Raw genomic sequence first — 18011 nt, 5'->3', positions numbered from 1 at the left:
TACACTCTTCCCCCGTTTTTAAGCAAAAAAATGAGCTCACTCTATTATATACTTATTTGTGAAGCATTCTTTGGCTTTGATTTGAGTTATTAGCTGTTCCCCAAAATGGTTTACAATGTCTAGCTCAGTAGTTTGCCTGTGAAATATATCATTTTGAGTCAATTGTCCTTAATTTCAAGATCTAATCTAGAGCTAAGATACCATAAAGAAAGAAAAAAAAAATCATTTCAAACTGTTTCCATTTGCTTCATTTCATAACCCTCTATCTTTACCCCGCCTCATTTAGAAAAATATTTTTATCTAATTAATATATGCACATAGTTCAAAATTTTAAATAATATACAGAGTTCAGAAAGAAAAGCAGCATTTTCCGATCCCATTCCCACCCTTTCCCTGAGGCCACCTCCCCAAACTCTTTAAATAGTTTCTTCTATTTACTTCCATCTTTAAAGAAAACATATTCTGTTACATCTTTATTAACTTTATTCATTACTGATCATGCTCCTATTACGGAAGATGAGGATTCTGTACTCTTGACTCACCCCATGACTTACTTTTACCTCCTCCTTTCCATCCATCGAGTACGGTGGCATCTATTTTTGTTGTTGTAAAATTTATGTTCAGTTTTTGACTTAGGACTTTTATTCACTGTTTAGCTAACTAGTAGTTGCTATGACTACATTTTCTTTCCTGTGCAATGTATCAGTACTTTTTTCTTTTCCCCCTGAAGACGCATCTTTGGGGGCCCTGTGCCCTTCCTTTCAGTCTGATCGGTTACTGGCTGGATATGCTGCATGGTCGTCCTGGGGCTTCTCTTTGCTTCTAGAAGATCATAGGGAAGAGTATCTTCCTGACCTTGGTAGACAAGGAATTGGTAAATAGGACACGCATAAAAAGAACTACACATAAAGGAAGACTGATCAATTGGGCCACATTAATATTAGGGACTTCTATCATCAAAATACAGCAGAGAGTCAGAGGGCAGCCCACAAAGTTTGTAATACATACGTCTGATAAATATATCCAGAGTAAGTAAATAAATCCTACGTGTCAGTTTCAGCAAACCCCTGATGATACCAAGGGTTCATAAGGATAGAGGTCTGGCCGCCTCTATCACTCCAAAGGTTCTGCCCTTTTTGAAGTCACCTGATGTCCTAATTTACAGAAGCCAGATCTTTTCTGCTGTTAAGTTACTTGACCTCTCTGCAGTTCTTTCCCCTTGCCTGTTCTCTGTGTTTTTAAGATCACACTTGTCAGATTCTCCCATCTGTGCGCTTCTTGTCAGTCTCCTTTGCCGACCTTTCTCCCTCTGGCGCTGATGCTGCGCTACAGAGTGCCGTCCTTGGTCCCCATTCTAGCAAGTCACTCAGGAAGCTCATTCCCGTCCATGACTTCAACTATTGCATCCATCTTACTGACTCCCAAATCTTGACTTAGGGGCCATGTTTCCTTGTGAGTTCTTACCCTGATTCGTCTCCATCTCCTTGCTGGACGGCCCCTCCTCAATGCCCTCTACTTTTGTCAGCTCAACGTGTCTCAAACCAAGCTAATGAATTTTCTGCTCAGAATATGCTGCTACTGCCCCATATGCATTCCCTCCCTACCCCACCCTCTCAAATTAGACTCTGTTCTGTTTACTGTTTCCTTCCCCCTAGTCTCCCACGTCTAATTTGTCAAAACCAAGTTTTTCATAATATGGCCTCACCTGAGATTCCCATCAAATACTTCAGTCAAATGCTCTTTTCTGGACTCCTCTGGGACTTTTTAGATGATATTCTTTCTGCTCAGTGTTATCAGAGTAATAATACTGATCACTTTCTGTGACTGTAAAGACACCTTGAATTTACAGGGCTTCTCCTTCCACTGGAAACTGCTCCCAACACCCCGGGCTGTGCCTACCACTGTAACTGTCTGTAGGTGACATGGTTCTGCCCCCTTGATTAGCTCATGAGATGACATCTGACCCAAGCAGAACAAATGAAAGTTCTAGGGAATTGGGCACTTTGAACCCAATTAGGAATGGGAATAGGACAGAAATGACTGAGAAAGTTTATGTCATGAAGTTATGAGATCAGCGTTGAACAAGAAGTCACGTGCTTCTCAGCGAGTGGCTGGCCCTCAGGCTGAGCTGGGTGTCTGCATGAAATCCCACAAGTCTTCCAGTTTAAGAGGAATAGAAATAGGCCACAGGTAACATGTTCTCATTTCTAGTATTCCATATGTTATATGTTCATATCCCTTAGGCTGTTTATTCCTGTAAATAACTCAACAAAATTTTTTCCTTATAAATATTATTAATATTTAGCATTTGTTGAGCACAATGTACCACCAGTTATGCTTTTCTTCTATTTTATTACCACTTTTCATTCATGATCATATTTAATTCTCAAAATAACCCCAGGAGAAATTATTACTCTCATCTTACTGAGGCACAGAGATGTCATTTAATTAGTCCAATTTCCCTGCTCAAGATGATACAACTGAATGGTAAAACTTACATAAAGATATGGCTGAGTCTGTTGTCTGAGCCCACCACCCAGTGGTCCTCACCCTGGCTGCACATCAGAATCACCTGAGACTTGAGTCTCACCTGAGCGAATCTGTTTTACTAGATCTGGAGAGTGGCCTGGCCATCTGTATTTAAAAAAATGTCCCAAGTGATTCTTGGGGTAGCCAGAATTGTGAGCCATTTGCTACACTGTACTGCTTCTCAGAAGTAACCCATTTCTTAGAAGTAACCGACTCACCCACCCACACGCTCCCTCAGCTCCACAAACCTCAGAGGGTTTCATGGTGTAATTTGATGTCTTAAAATTGAAATGTCACTTTGGGGGTTGGGGGGGGCATCCTTTTGCCACCAGGTGAATCTGATTTGAAAATTACTGTACCAGTCTTTTTTATTTCCACAAATTAACACTAGATGGCAAACTACACATAGGAAATGGAGAGTAACCTTCAGAAATCGTATAAAAATTTAAAAATTTTTTAAAAAGAATAATAATAATACTTAGTTAATAGGGTTATTATAAGGAGGAGGGAAGGGTACAGGGCATAACCATTAAAAGAATGACATAGCAATTGAGGATAGGATACAAACTGGGTTAAAATTTGACGACCCAAAATGGCAGAAAAGTCAACTCCTAGTAGACCTTGAGGCCCAAGATAGTGGGAGATTTGACTTCCAGTAGACCTTGATCTTCATTTTACACTCATTGTAATATATTAGCATGGACAGTGGCACTCCCACAGGCACCATGACAGTTCTGAGGGTGACCATAAAAGGTGAAAAAGTGGGCAGTGGCCCAGTTCCTGGGACTCTCCACCCCTTCCCCAAAGCAGTTGGAAGAATCCTCCCACTTATTAGCATATGGAATTACCAAGCCCCTAAAAATTAACAACCCCTCACCTCGTGGTCACATTCTCTTTCCTTCTGGGATGGTCCTCACTCTGCCTGTGGAGTGGGCATCTCTGAATGAATCTGCCTTCACTCTACTACTGCTCGCTCTTGAATTCTTTCCTGCATGAAGCCAGGGACCCTCACTTGACGGGGCACAACCCAGGATCTTGCCTGAGACCTCGGACAGGGCCCTGCTCATGCTCCCCATTTTCCTGCAACAGAAACACCCCCATGATTTTCATAAAGTTTGGATGACAGCCTAGGTCCCTTGATTTATGCTAGTCAGGATTCCCCTGTGTTCATTTTGTTGTTGTTGAATAACTGTCAGCCTGTAATCACCTCTCTTCATTTTTTTCCTTTTGGTCTGTTTCACTCTAACTTATATAATAGGAGCAGACGCTGGCAATTCTTCTTTAAAATACAAACAGAAAGGGGAGGCTAAGAGAGCTACCCTGCAATCTGCTTCTGCACCTACCCATTTTTCTTGCTGGCTCCAGCCCCGAAAGCACTCCAGCTTTGTTACTGAGTAATTACCTGGGCAGTGCTGCACCCCGAGCAAACGTGTATTCACGCCAGAAGCACTTCGAATGGCAGGAGTGTCCCTTCAATATTTACCATTCTGCCCTGGGCAGCTTGGGCCAGAAGGCTGCTAATGACTTTCAAACACACAAGGGTTAGTAGATTTGAATGACATCTAATCAGACTCTTAAGGCACTTGGTGAGTGGCCAATACTGGTATAGGGCGTATAATGATGGAAGAAATAACTAGCATAAATTAAAAAAAATAACACCATGTAAATCCACCCCTTTACACAGGCATCAGGTCCCACTCACACACAGCAGGTTCAGAGCACATGTCATCCTCTCTCCACTCCCAAAGCATTCACGGCTCTTTAAGGAAATCCATTCAGCCCAGCGTGAATGTTGCATTGGCTTATTCCTGTCTCCTCTAGGTGTAAAACTTCGGAGATGGTGGCAAGTGAGAATCTGTTTCAAGATTTTAACTCTTCTAAAGAATGGGATCTTGTTCATTTTTAGACTTGGTTTCCTTCGCTTGCTCTTTAAGAAAATGGAAAAGACAGATAACTCAAAATAATTCAACTGAGCCAACCAGTAAGGGGTTACTTCCCTTTTCTTTTTGGATGCTCGCGGGGGTTGGAGAGTATGTTGGTGAGAAATGCTTTGAAGTTGATTAGTCCTTGAGTCTATCTAATATTGGCTTGTTGATTTCATTATCATTAAGCATTTAACCAAGTTATTCTGGAGAACCAACTGCGGCAGGCTATAGGTGCTGGGTTGGGGCTGGGCAAACAGGCATAGCTCAGGGAGCAAGCACACATGTCAGTTGGAGAGGACAGGCAATTAAAAAAAAATGCCATGATGAAAAGCAAAACAGAGCCACGAGGTTCAGAGTTCCTGCATGGTCTGGTCAGGGACGCTCTCTGAGATGCGGAGTCCCTCTCTCTATCTGTGTGATCTTGGCAAACTTCTTAGCTCCTCAGTTTCCTCCTAGAGTTTTGGAGAGGATTCGGTTAAAGAATAATTGCAAAATCACTAAGTATGTAGTCTGGCACGTAGGAAAACACATCATCAATGAACATTATCTAATATTATTTTAAGCTCCTCAATGACAGAATTTTGAATCATTTTTTTCATTCACTACTCTATCCCCAGTACCTAGAGTTGCATTTGACACATATATATTGTTGGCTGAATGACTTTAATGATGAAGAGAATCATAATGGGGAAAAAATGACAACAGCGGAGATAAAATTAACTACAAAAAGGATCCATTGACTGCTTGATGGAGCCTTAATAAATTGAACATAACGAAACATTGCTTCTTAGGGAGAAGCTAAGCCAAAAAGCAGAGTTATTGCTCAGAAATTGGAATAGTAACTAATCCTCAAATGAAGAAATCAAATACTCTTCTTCTCTCTTTGTCCACTGGAGGGAGTAGATTACTTCCCGCAAGTCAGCCTTTCCCCAAGCACATCTGACCCTGACACCCTTTAAAATGATAAGTTAATGGAACAATTAGAGCTGATGCCACAGTCGGTTGTTTTAATTCAGGTAGATAGTCAAATCATTTGGTAGCTAAAAAGAAATGATCAAAATCAGACGAAAAAAATTAAAGGAAATCATTTTTTATTTCATTAAATGCAAAGAGAACAAAATATTTTATAACAGGATACATATCTGCCCATTTTTTAATCCTTAGGCACCCAAATTTTGATGCTCTAAAAATCATTATGGAAATGTCATTACTTGATGGTCTTATAAATCAAAGTTTGCCAATGTTCTCTCTTTTTCTTTCTTTTTTTTTTCTTGTACCTTCTCTTGCATGCTTGATGCAGATACTTTGTGAATCACAATATTTTGCTTTTTGTTAAAACTTCTCTCTCATATTCACGGATGGAGTCTGTAAACTAGGAAATAGTCACTGTGAAATCAGTGTTGAACATCTGTTGAGATGGTGAGACAAGAGGCATACATAGAGCAGTAATCCTCTGACGGAGCCTGGTAATCCTCCAACCCCGGGGGGCTCGTGGTGAGTGCTGCCTGCGCACAAGGTGCAGGTCAAAGTCCCAGGGTCCCTCCTCCGGTGACTGTGCTCTGACTTTCTGGAACTCTCAGATATGACACTGTTAAACAAAGATTATTGTATTATACTAAGATTATTTTATTGCAGAAGATTATTTTATTATACTAAGAACAATTTTAGAAATGCCTTTGGTATTTTATGATATATGTTTAAATAGAATGTTGCCTGGAATTTTTTGTGTTGTTTAAAATTTCAGTAACTCAAAGTTATAAACAAAAGTCATTCTATGATTCATCCCGAAATTCTAAGTAGAGAGACTTCATTGGAGTTGTCTCTCTCATCAAGGGGTTTGAGGACTGCAGAGAGAGCAGAAGGCAGCCTGTCTTACAAAGCTTGTAGTTTGAAGAGAGAATGGAATGTTTTGCTTCCCCAAACCCAAAGAGGTGGAGGTGCCAAGAGAATCCTCATAAGGCTTGGTGCTGCCTGAGAAATAGAGAATGGATGTGTTTCCCCTTAATTAGATGTCTGCTTAGGGGCTTATTGAGCTGTCCCAGTCTCCTTAAGCAGGAGAAATTTTATTGGAATGACCTGGCATCCCAGGGACTGCCTGGTAAGGTGGGGAGTCAGGGCTGTTTGGGGTTTCTGGGAGATAAGGATGGTGGATTCCATGTGTCCTTGCCTGGAGACTGCTGCAGAGGGGAGATGAGATTCGCAGCTATAGGGTTGCCTGGAAACCAAGCAAGGGAAGCAAAGAGGCACAGGCAAAGGAAGGCCACAGGAATGTGCTAGCTGGAGGCTATCAGCAGACATGACCCAACTTAAGAGCCAACTATCAATGTCAAGGAAAGCTTCAAAGTCTTGAGTCCAGGTTGCGCAAGGCAGAATGGAGCCATTGTTCATCCCAAATGACAACGATCCAAGTCAGCAGCTGTAACTGACCAGGGAGACACTGGCAACCTCTTCGTTAAGTAAGGAGATGTTTACTCTTCTCAAGACACTGGAGGAACTAGCAACTAGAAGAGTGAAAAGGGAAAGTTTCATAAAGAGCAAACCACGCCCCCTCTCCCAAAGGAAAACTTCAGAACTGTACAGTCAGATCTTGCCAACGCTGGGATCATGGGGGAAAACTTTGAATTAAATTTGTGATTTAATTTTTTTTAAATCGACAAGAATGAATCTTGGAAAAGAAACAAGACTTCTGTGATAACCAAAATTAACTGGAGGTTATAAAATGTGGCCAGTAATCACGAAGGGTCTCAATACCCACTAAGAAAGGAGAGTTTCAACAACGTCCAGAGGCAGTTACTAGAAAAAACCAGTATCACTTCACGTTCAAACTCTAGCAATTGTCTTCTTAAGAAATATCAGCCACGTATAGTCTAAACAAATTGTAGGGAAAAAAAAAAATAAAAGGAGATGGAGTTACTCCAGTGCAGTAGGACCCTGAGGCCGGCGAGCCGTGAAGACACATGGTGTCTCGTGCACCACTCGCAGGGTCACACTATTCTATTCTCAGCTATGGTTTATCTTTCTTTCTGAATCTTGAGTATGTATGTGGGGCTTTGTGTGTGTAGATAAATACATTTGTATTAGATAATAATCTGTACTAGTTTTCTGTGGCCATTGAAGCAAATTATCACCAACTGCGGGACTTAAAACATTAGGATTTGTTTTCTCACAGTTCTGGTGGCCAGAAGTCTGAATCCACGTCACTGGACCCAAAAAAATTTTTAAGAGGCATGTCATCCCTTGGGAGGCTCTTGGGGGGAACCTGTTCCTGGCCTCTTCCAGTTTCTAGGGGAATCCTGGTACTTCTGCTGGTGTTCCTCAGCTTGGGGCCACATCACTCTAATCTCTGCCTCTGTCTTCATGTCACCTTCTCCTCTGTGTGATGAAAATCTCCCTCTGCCTCTCTCTTACAAGGACACTTGTGATGACATTTAGCACCCACTCGGATAAGCCAGGAGAGTCTCCCCATCTCTACATCCTAAATCATGTCGGCAGAGACCTTTTTTCCTGAATCCTGAGTGTGTGTGTGTGTGTGTGTGTGTGTGTGTGTGTGTGTGTGTGTGTAGGTAAATGTTATCTACTCTTCAGTTAGTGTTCAGCTGACCGAGTCTTCTTGAGGATGGAGACCCCCATCTCAGAAGTGGAGAAGGATGGCCCTCCACTGTCACACTGTTGCTGATGACCTCTAACCGCCCATGTCCCTCTATGTCCATCGCCCTGTGGTGGTGCTGATACAGAAAAAATGGAGCATGAGAAGATGGCCATGTCCCAGGTCCCAGGCGAGTCCCTGGGATGTGCCCCATCGAGTGAGTGTCCTTGGCTTTGCAGAGGAAAGAATACAAGAGTGAGTCATAGTTGAGTGAAAGTCGACTTATTCAAAGAGAGGCATGCCCTATAGACCGAGTGCGGCCATCTCAGAAGGCGAGGGAGTGAGAGGCCACGAGGTGTGGGGTTGTCAGTTTTTGTGGGCTCTGTAACTTCATATGCTAACAAGTGGGAGGATTAATCCAATTATTTTGAGGAAGGGGTGGGGATTCCCAGGAATTGGGCCACCGCCCACTTTTTGACCTTTTATAGTCAGCCTCAGAACTGTCGTGGCGCCTGTGGGGGTGACATTTAGCATGCCAATTCATTACAATGAACGTATAATGAAGCTCAAGGTCTACTGGAAGGCAAATCCCCCCATCTTGGGCCTCAAGGTCTCCTGGGAGTTGAATTTTCCACCATCTTGCTGCTAATCATTGTGTCATTCCTTTAATGGCTGTGCCCTGCTCCCTTCCCTCCTGTCTCACTATCACTTGTGCGGTGACCTTGAAGTCACAACTCACTGCTTACTCTCGAATCAGCAACCAAGTTTCTTCAATTCTCAGTTGTGGGAACCCCAAAGTACACAGCAGCACAGAGCCCAGTCCCGCGGGTCCCTTAATGGTGTGAGTGCTGTCTCTGGGTGCTGGACCCTTGACCCCTGAGGCGTGCTGGTGCCAGAAAGTCTGCTGTGATGGGACTTCAGGAGCCCCCGCCCCTGAAGCTAACACGCTTCTCTGGTAAACAATCCTTCTTATCTCAGACACAGGGATGGTTGCTATCAGGCAGCTGGTTCACTGGCCCCAACCAGGAGAACAGCTGCTCATCTGTCAGGCCCTGGGAAAATGACTGAACTGGTTAAGACTGCAAAATCAATAGTCAGGCCCTCCGTAGCTTGCCCTTGGAATTATTACAGTGGCTGAAGACTCAGCCCCCCGTGGTAGGTAACTGTGGAGGGAGTTCAATCATAAACATTCTAGGCGTTAAGGAAGAAAAGGGCCGGCCCACACCAACACTTTTCTCTGGTGAGCTTGGGCACACCCTGCTTCTGAAGCTCCCGGGTGAGAGTGGATCTGACTAAAACTTTGACACTGAATTCACAGACTGCTGCTGAAGGTCTTCATTCCTTCACCCCCTTTCCTTGTGGGCTCACATTCCAGCAAAGTTTCACTATCCTTGTAGACATGAAATCTGTTACTGAACAGTTCCAGTCTGGCTGCTCACCGCTCAACACATCAACACTCCGGAGAGGTACGTGTTGGCAGAAGGGAAAGTTGCTTTTAAGCAGAACGCTGGCAGTCTGGGAAGCGGGTGGACTCAGATTCCCCCCAAAACCGTCTCCGAAGATTCTGCTCAGCCATGAAGGTTTTAAAGGGAAAAGGGGAAGTAATCTCAGAACAGGAAGTCAGAGCTGTTGCCAACCATCCTCCCCCTCCCCCCCGCTGCGTGCAATCTTGTCCTGCAGGTTTGTCAACTTGTGATTTTTACTTAGATACTATCTTGTTCACATAGTTAGTTCGTGAGAGTACTAAGGGGGAAGCTAAGGAAGAAATCTGGTCATCTGTTAATTACTTTTTTTTCACATTAATTATTAATTCTCCATTTCTACTTTGATCTAGGAAAGAACCAACCAGTTAGACATAGTATCATGTGATCTAAAGATCTGAAAGGTGTGCTTGGGCCAGAGATGCCTGAGTTAAGTGTAGTTACAATATAGTTTTGCTAAAGTGAGAAGACAAAAGGGGTTTCCTGCAAAGAGCTGCTTGCAACAGTATGATGTAATGTGCAATTGTGACAAAGATGAAGAAATATACATTTTATAATGAAAAAAACTACAAAGTGGCCATTTTGGATATGAGTAATCCTTGGGTGACGTATTTCTTAGGGAGGATTTGGGGCCAGTACACTGATGTTTTTGCTGACTTGTTTACACGGTTCCTAGTTTATTCCATTAGCCCAACCCAACCTCATTTACTTTGCGACTTGGTGTGGTTAGGGAGATGGGCCTTGCCTGGAAGTGAAGTTACATGCCCTGGTCCAACCTGCTGTAGACAGTAATCTCTAACTCTAGAAATGTCACCAACTCTTTTTTGTTTAGTCCCCCTGGGAATATATATGATACAGTGAATTGAAGACAAGGATCTCCTGAAAAGGGAAACAATCATGGCTACAGGAAGGGCTTAGAATCCCTTGAGAGAAAAGAGTAAAATGAATGTATGATTGCTTTAATTTTACATAGACGTCATAGTAATTGTAGGCATAAAGGTTGAGTAATGAAATTATTGTGAGACAAAACAGGAAACGATCGATGACATGGTGATGCATGGGTTGGTAAAAGAACTTACCAGAGATGAAGTATGGGAATAGAGAAAGAGTTTATTGGGGTACACTGTCACAGACAACAGTGGGACACACAGACCAGAGGTGCCTGTGTGAGCACCGAGGGCCGATTGTGGGGGTCTTTTATAAGACTGGGTCACAAGGTGTCTGATTGGCTTGTGCACAAGGCTCTGATTGGTTGCAGGTGAGGTAAGAGGTTTAGGGTCCATGGAGGGCGGTGGGGTTTATTACTCTGATAAGGTGGGCTGAAACAAGCCAGCCTGCGCTATTGTGAGATTAGGCACTACCTAGGGCTATTAGTTTGTTAGGGGAAATGCGCCCAGTAAAGAATGTACTTTATCCGGTGAGGGACCCCAGGCAGACATCTGAGAGCCTGGGAGTGGGGTCTGAAGCATGTCAGTTGGCTCCACAGAAATCATAATATGTATTTTTTTAAATATTAAAAATTAACATTAAAATATCAATTAATAAAATTAATATTAATTAATAAAATTAATATTAAAATGTTTATTATATTTTTAAAATAATAAAAACATTACACTTTCACTGCAAAGGTAAGAATAATATATATGAGGAAAAACACATGGAAAATTTTTGATGTCTCAAATTAATATTCAGAAACCCAGATGAATTGAGTCTCATTCTACTTACCTTATAAACAAATAATAAATGTATAATACTGTTAAGAGATTTTTTTTTTTTTTTAATATTCTACTCTGGAGACATCTGGTTGAAACCCCAGAGCAGCCGGAGCAGGTGAGGCAGGGCATGCGTGGTGACAATGGATTTGCTGCATAACACTTGGGTCTAAGAAATGCCACATTCTCTTATCTGTTCAAAATCAAATCAAATCTGGTTGTAAGCTTTATATCCCCAACTCAGTCAGATGTGGGGGAATTCCTTCCATTTTCTGAGGGTGAAGAAGGGAGTGTTTCCACAGCTAATGACGTTAGGGGATGGACACTTCTGACCACAGTTTCAGTCCTTGTCCGAGCCCTGCGGGGGCAGCCGTGGCCCCTCCACGCTGAGCGGAGGTGGAAGAGCCCGGCAGAGTCCGCTCTGCCTCCAAGCCTGCTCTCCTCTCCAGCCTTCGTGCCCTTGTGGGCACCCCCATGAGAGGTCAGCCTTTCTACTCAGCAGGAGGCTCTGGGCTTCCGCTACCCCTAAGAGCCAGTGCCTTCTCCATCTCTCTCCACCCATCAACCTCCTCCTGCCCTGCTTTTAGAGGTTCACTCTAGGGCATCTTCCAGGCCAGGCTGTTAAGCACAAGGTGCTCTTGCAAATATATTCTCCCTTCCAGTAGGTTGCCTTTTTGTCTTATTGATGGTTTCCTTCACTGCATTTGACTGCTGCATACCTGAAGCTAACACAATATTGTAAGTCAACTCTATTTCATTAAAATAAACAAAGACATCGGGGAGGATGTATCTCAAGTGGTAGAGTATATGCTTATCATGCACAAAGTCCTGGGTTCAATCTCCAGTACCCCTTCTAAAAATAAATCAATAAACCTAATTACCTCTCCCCCAGCAAAAGAAAGACATCTTATTTCTCCCCAACAACAGAAGCCTCCAAGATGAAACTGCTTGGATAAAATGTTAAAGAAGAGAGAGAGAGAAAAAAATCTCACTCTGTCCTGAGTCTTAACACAATAGGAAGAATAAGATAGAATTTGACATCTCTGTTAACTATTTTCTGATATATTTGACTAAAGCCCTTTGCCTCACTATATAGCTTTTCTTCAAGCCAGACTCAGAAATGTAGGCAGAAAGTCCTGTTTCGAGGAGCCAGATGGGCAGGATAAGCACCATGAGCTGGACTTGTGCCCAGGGTGCATCTGAATGGACTTGAGAGAACCTTGCTTTCTCGGGACAATGAAACCCTCCAGGGGTCTAGACTGGGACCGGGATCTGGATTCTCACTGGCAAAGTATGTGCCCCTATGGAATGTGCCCTAAAGCAACCAAGGAAGTTTCGATTCTGGTCCCTCCTACCTTTGTGGTGTTAAGTCTACATTTTAGCCAACATTACATGTATGTCTACTCTGTATAGAAAACAATGAGGGAGTCCTTGAGTAGACCACTGTCCTCTGAACTGGTTTATTTAACAGACTCATTTTGTTGATAACATTTTCAAAGCAAAGATTTTAAGTTTGAGTCAAAAGTCATCCATATTAGTTAATGCTCAGAAATCACTATGAATTTAAAAAGTAAGCTAGAGATAATCTAAGGATATGTAATTGTGTTAGTTTCCATTTCAAGCATTAATACATTGAACTAAACTGGTAGCACCAAATTCCGGTTCTTAAATTTTCCTTAAAAAATTAAACATATTTGTAATTAGAATTTGAAAATTTGCAAATATATTAATTCTGAGAATTAGGACTTAATTCTCAGACTAACTTGAGGATCACTGGGAATTTGGGCCAATAAAACTACGCTTGGGTATGTTTATTTAAAAAAATTGTTTTTTCAAGATATGAAAAAATTTCTTATTTTTTCTTTTCTTCCCTTTAAAAAATTAAGATATAATCGACATATAACATTGTAAGTTTAAGATGTACAACGAGTTGACTTGATACACTTATATATTGCAATATAATTGCCATTGTAGCATTAGCTAAGGCGTCTATCACATCAAATGATTATTTCCTTTTTGTGGTGAGAACATTAGAGATTCTAGTCTCCTAGCAACTCCCAAGTATGTAATACCGTATTGTTGACTATAATCATTACAGCGCATTAGATCTCCAGAACCTACTCATCTTATAACTGGGAGTTTGTAACCTTTGACCAACATCTCCCCAGTTCCCCCATCTCCCAGCCTGGTAACCACCCTTCTACTCTCTGTTTCTAGGAGTTTAGGTTTTGTAGATTTCACATATAAGTGAGATCATACAATATTTGTCTTTCTCTGTCTGATTTATCTCACTTAGCATAACACACACTGGGCACCAGTCCATGTTGTCACAAATGACAGGATTTCCTTCCTTCTCAAGGCTGCACAGGACAGCCCCCTCTGCTCCCCAACAAAGAGTTATCCAGTCCAAATGTCCATAGTTCTGCTGTCGACAACCCTTGGTGTTTACCAATCCAGACAAGATGATTTCCTTGACTTTAAGACAGCAGTTGCTGGGACAGAGCAGCTGTGTGGCTGTGGCGACTCCAGTAAGGGGTGAAGTCAGCAGGTGCCAAGAGAATCCTCTCTCTGGCCAGAAGGCTGACCTTTGTGCCATGATTTGAGGATATGGGAGGGACTGTGGTTAAAGGAATGAAAATTTGAGATGGTCATAGCCTTTTGAAGCACCTATAAAGCAAGCTGAGAAATTTCTGAATTAGATAATAGTAGGAGGCTTGTATTATTTTTTTTAAAATAGATTTTAAACCAGTTTGTTTTTGTCTCAGCCTTATCTCAGAAGAGCCCTCAGTTTTATTTTGTGAAATAACCTCCAGGAAACAACTGTTAGTTCAGGGTTTTTTCCCAGTGTATTAAAGAGAAGAGAATACATAGCAACCAAACAGACATTTCTATCTTTTTCTTGAATGGAAGCCCCTCTTCAGACTATTGTTGAAAAAATACATTCAGACCTCTTATTTCATACAAGCAAATAACATCTCAAGAAATTCCACTTCTAAACATTCATTTGTCAAAATCATTTTGTTTTTTAATCCTAATTCAATATAATTCAATCAAAATATATTTATGAACATGGTCATTAATAATATTAATGTGTTTAAAGACAAGTGGTAACATGCCAGCAACAGATCATTTTCCATCTTAAAGAAGCTTAATAGGTGCGAGACAAGGGATAATGAAGAGTTAACTGCATGTGCTCCTAAAGGGGTTCCAAGATTTTCTCGGGGCTTATTTGTCAGTCTAAACATTGTGTGACATGGCTGAGAAAATTAGGAACCAAACAAATTAAAAATGCATATTTTTGATTTGAAAATTCTTCCTAGAGTTTGTTTCTTTTTTCTTGTTTTGGAAATGAGTCTTCAGTCATATAAACTATAAGACATCTTCTCCTCAGTTACACACTTATTTTATTCACTGCTGGAAGAGGAATTTGGAAACAGTAAAATGAAAGTCATGGATCTACTGATTTAACATTTGTTTCCTTTCAACTGAAAGAAACAAATTAGAGTGGAGGAAAAGAGTTTTTCTCCTGTGCTAAGTGTTTTACTTTCTCACAAATGAAATGGAGATTTGGACCCCAAAAAGAACACTTAAACTGAATAAAAGTATCATACTGTACTGAGAAGGAAAAAGAAAATTTGTCTCAGGAAACTATTTACATTATATGTAAATTGAAAACATTTATTGTAGATATTGTGTAGTTTATTTCCCAAAAGCCTGCAGTCTTCTTAAAACAAAGACTTTAACCTACTTTTAGTAATTATAGACTGATGAACATAAGGCTTGCCTATAATTCATGCTGAATAATTACTTGTTGAATTGCACATTTAACATGATAAGCCAATATTTTCCTGAATATGTTCTGTTGAGAATTAGGCTCTCCAAATAGATGCTCATGAAATTTGAGCATCTATTTGGATGCTCCATGGTCCAAGAAATTTGCAAAACTACCTGGTATATTGTGTTGGAAATTTCGAATTTATTCACTCAAATTACACTGTGAAAAGTCACGTGGTTAGAATGTTAGCTTAGTTTAACCTGGTATATCTTAAGTTAATTTGAAAATAGAGTAATATTCTAATATAACACAAATTAATATTTCAAAGAACCAACAGAAAATCTGGTAAAAATAAGTTATTGGGAGAGTTCGTCTCCTAGTCCCAGCCCCGAGTGTAACTTTTAGGACTGTGATTCAGACTCAATTGAAAATGTGAGATAATTTATGAAGCCTGCCCCAGCGATCCCTCCACCCCAACTCCAGATCCTCCTGCTACAGCCCTGTTCCTGCTAAGGCAGAGGCCGCCACTGCCAACACGCCTGAGCACACATCAGCGAAGGAGCAGAGCCAGCTCAGAAGTAAGGTTCCAATTCCTCAGGCCCAGGCCATGCTCCCAACCAGGGCAGAGACAGCCTTAATGCTGGGGAGAAGCCCAGTTCCCTCAGGCCTCCTGCTCCAGCCCCCGGGGCCCCGGCTCCACCTCCAAAAGGGTGGCGCCTGCCATTGAGCCTAGGAGAAGACCTGGCTCACACCTGACCCCTTCCAACACCAGCCCTCCTGGCTGCCAGCAAATGCTAGGGGGAGATGCAGCCCACGCTCACTTCAGATCAAGCTCTCGCACCAAAGCGACCAGGCACAGGCAGACGGCACAGGGATGCTCCCACACAAGGACATGCCATCAAGACCAGGATAAGTAACTGTTTCATCTGATTTCATAGGGACAAATAGAGAAAGTCAAACAAAATGAGAAGCTAGGACTATGTTTCAAAGAACGCGAGAAAACCCCAGAAAACACCCTAATGAAACAGAGATAAATAATTTACCTGCTAAAGAGTTCAAAGCACTAGTAACAAAAATGCTAACCGAACACGGGAAAAGAATAGATGAACACAATGAGAACTTCCACAGAGAACTAGAAAACATAAAAAATGAACCAGTCAGAGCTGAAGAACACATAAAAAATGAACCAGTCAGAGCTGAAGAACACAATAACTGAGACGAAAAATACACGGGAGGGAATTAACAACAGATTAGGTGATGCAGAAGAACGGATAAGTGACTTGAAAGATAAAATAGTGGAATCACTCAATCAAAAAAGCATAACAATGAGGTATGATATCATTTCTATGTGGAATCTAAAACATGACACAAATGAATTTATAAAACACAGACATACAAAACAAATTTATGGTTACCAGGGGGAAATGGGCTGGGGAAGGATAAATTGGGAGTTTGGGATTCGCAAATACTAACTACTATATATAAAATAGATAAACAACAAGGTTCTACTGTATAGCACAGGGAACTATATTCAATGTCTTGTAATAGCCTATAGTGAAAAAGAATCTGAAAAAAATATATATATGTATAACTGAATTATTACGCTGTACACCAGAAACTAACACAACACTGTAAATTGACTATACTTCAATTTAAGCAAAAGATACAGTCTAAAAATAAAGTTAAATTGAACCCACTTGGCACTATCAAACCGAGCACTCAAGCACGTCTCAGCCCCTTAGGCAGAGGCTTACCTATTCATTTGGGGGGCAGGGGAGTATTCATTTAGAAAACAGAATGTGTCCCCTCCTGGTTTTTACCCACCTCTTAGTCTAAGGGCTGAATGCTTCACACCTAGGATTCTTCAGGTGTCTTCAATGAAGAAAACAACAAGCATGTTCAAAGGTCTTTCTAGGTAGAGCTTGGGTTTGGATCAGGCCAGGTATCTAGGTCTGTGGTTGCCTGTCCTGGGGCGGGCGGGGAGTGGGGGAGGTCCCCGGAAGAGCAGGGGCAGGTCTGAACTTGTGTGTGTTGAGAAGACAGTGACTGCAGTGGCGCCCCCTGCCTGCCGTGGCGAGAAGTTCATGCTCTTGATTCTCTCATTAAACAGTTCCCCGTGGATTCCGCTCCTTGTGGGTTGTGTGCAGATTTATGGGACAAGGTACAATTGGCCAGTGTGTCTATCATTTCTTATCAAATATTCCTCGCTCTGTTTCCTCTGTTTGACCTGGTTTTTTGTTTTTTTTTGTTTTTTTTTTTTTTCACCTCTTCTCAGACTATCTAGTACAGATAATTCTAAGATGTCGTTAGGGTCACCTAATGTTTCACAAATATTATCCTAAGCATCTTCAAGCTTAAAACATGGTACAATTTGAATTACTAGCAAAAAAGTAATTACTCATATCTGGAATTTGGGGCTTCCTACGTGGATTCTGGTGCCCTCATCTGGACACCTGAGCAAATCAGATCAGACATCAACCCAACACATTCCATGGCCCACCCCTCCCACTCCCAACCCCACACCACTCCCAGCCCAAGCAAAAATGGCCCTGGCCTTAAAAACCTGATGCTCTGGGTTAAGAGACAGCACATACACGGGTAAGTTTCGGCATTTTAAAAGACAATGTTAGAGTCGCATAGAATTTTTTGCAAAGCAGTAACCGTGAACAGATTTCTGGAAGTGTGTTATGAAGGTTCAATAATTGTTGGAGGACAACAAGAAATACACCTTCAAATTGGGTTTATCCTGTAAAATCTGGAATAAATGGCTTCTGAAAATTAACCATATTGTGTCTCGTTTGTTAGTCATTTCTCTGAACGCAAAGCCGTGGCTTTAAATGACCCCAGTATTTTGCTGATAAATTTTAAAAGGACTGGACTGTGCAAAAACATTTATGACATTTTGTAAAAGAAGGTCTGGGTTCAAGTTTGGCTTCTCCCAGTTACTGCCTAGGTGCCTTAGTCTCTCTGAAATTTAGTTTTGTTCATCTCTAAAAAAAATAT

The sequence above is a fragment of the Camelus bactrianus genome, chromosome 29 (assembly GCF_048773025.1).
Source record: "Camelus bactrianus isolate YW-2024 breed Bactrian camel chromosome 29, ASM4877302v1, whole genome shotgun sequence".
Classification (NCBI taxonomy): Eukaryota; Metazoa; Chordata; class Mammalia; order Artiodactyla; family Camelidae; genus Camelus; species Camelus bactrianus.
Note: the sequence above shows the minus strand (reverse complement) of the source record.